Raw genomic sequence first — 1,312 nt, 5'->3', positions numbered from 1 at the left:
TCTTTTTCAAGCATTTTGTATCGAAATGACGATTAATGGACTAATGACACTTTCACAAAAGGAGTTCTGCATATTACTCTGAAAGTTTCTAAATAGTACAGGAACCTGAAACATGACTATTATTTAGAACTAATCAAACCTAAGGATTGGAAATATTTGAGAAATAAGAGTTTCAATTGGGACTACCTCTTCAGGTTTTTTGTCTAAGATCTAAGCTGAACAAGAAGACAAGATATTGTTTCAATGATAGAACCTTGATGAACAGAGAGCAATGGCAACCCAAACATTAAAAAGGAATCATTCTCATAACATGCTGGACTCATTCATTTATAGATCATTCATAACACATCTAGTTAGGTGCATTCGATTCATTTCGGTCATAGTATCCTAATTATTTGGCATAAGCATAGATACATGAAACCAATTCTACAGGTCATGTCCCTAGATCAGTGAATTCACAAGCCTTAACCCCCTAAGCAGTAAGGTAACAGGCTGGAAACCATAATTCGTATTTCCTTGAAGTTCCAGTGGAGTAGATCGAAGCTACAAATCTCTTCTCCTTGAAATGGCATTGGAGAGGCTCGAAGCCACAATTCGTATCTCCTTGAAGTTCCAGCAGAGTAGATCGAAGCTACAAATCTCTTCTCCCTGAAATGGCATTGAAGAGGCTCGAAGCCAAAATTCGTATCTCCTTGAAGTTCCAGCGTAGTAGATCGAAGCTACAAATCTCTTCTCCATGAAATGGCACTGGAGAGGTTCGAAGCCACAATTCGTATCTCCTTAAAGTTCCAGTGGAGTAGATCGAAGCTACAAATCTCTTCTCCCTGAAATGGCACTGAGAGGCTCAAAGCCACAATTCGTATATCCTTAAAGTTCCAGCGGAGTAGATCGAAGCTACAAATCTCTTCTCCCTGAAATGGCACTGGAGAGGCTCAAAGCCATAATTCGTATCTCCTTGAAGCTCTAGTGGAGTAGATCGAAGCTACAAATTTCTTCTCCCTGAAATGGCATTGGAGTTGCTTGAAGTCACTAGTCTTATCTCCCTGAAGTTGTAGTGGAGCAGACTGAAGATAGCGAATCTTATCTCCCTGAAGCTGCAGTGGAGTAGATTAAAGCTATAATTCACAAACTTTCTCTCTCTGAAGACGCAGTGGATTGGAGCGAGGCTACATGAAGAAGCAGAGCACCAAAGAAGTTGAGACTTAGCAAAACCGAGCAAAATTGACCCTTCTTTATGTCTTTGCTCTATTTTCGTTACACGACAACAAGCAAAGAGGGGCAGTTGTAGAAGGCCCAAATTGCCCAAGCCCAT

Source organism: Gossypium hirsutum, chromosome A07 (assembly GCF_007990345.1).
Source record: "Gossypium hirsutum isolate 1008001.06 chromosome A07, Gossypium_hirsutum_v2.1, whole genome shotgun sequence".
Taxonomy (NCBI): Eukaryota; Viridiplantae; Streptophyta; class Magnoliopsida; order Malvales; family Malvaceae; genus Gossypium; species Gossypium hirsutum.
The sequence above is the reverse complement of the archived record's forward strand: the minus strand, read 5'-3'. Positions refer to the sequence as shown.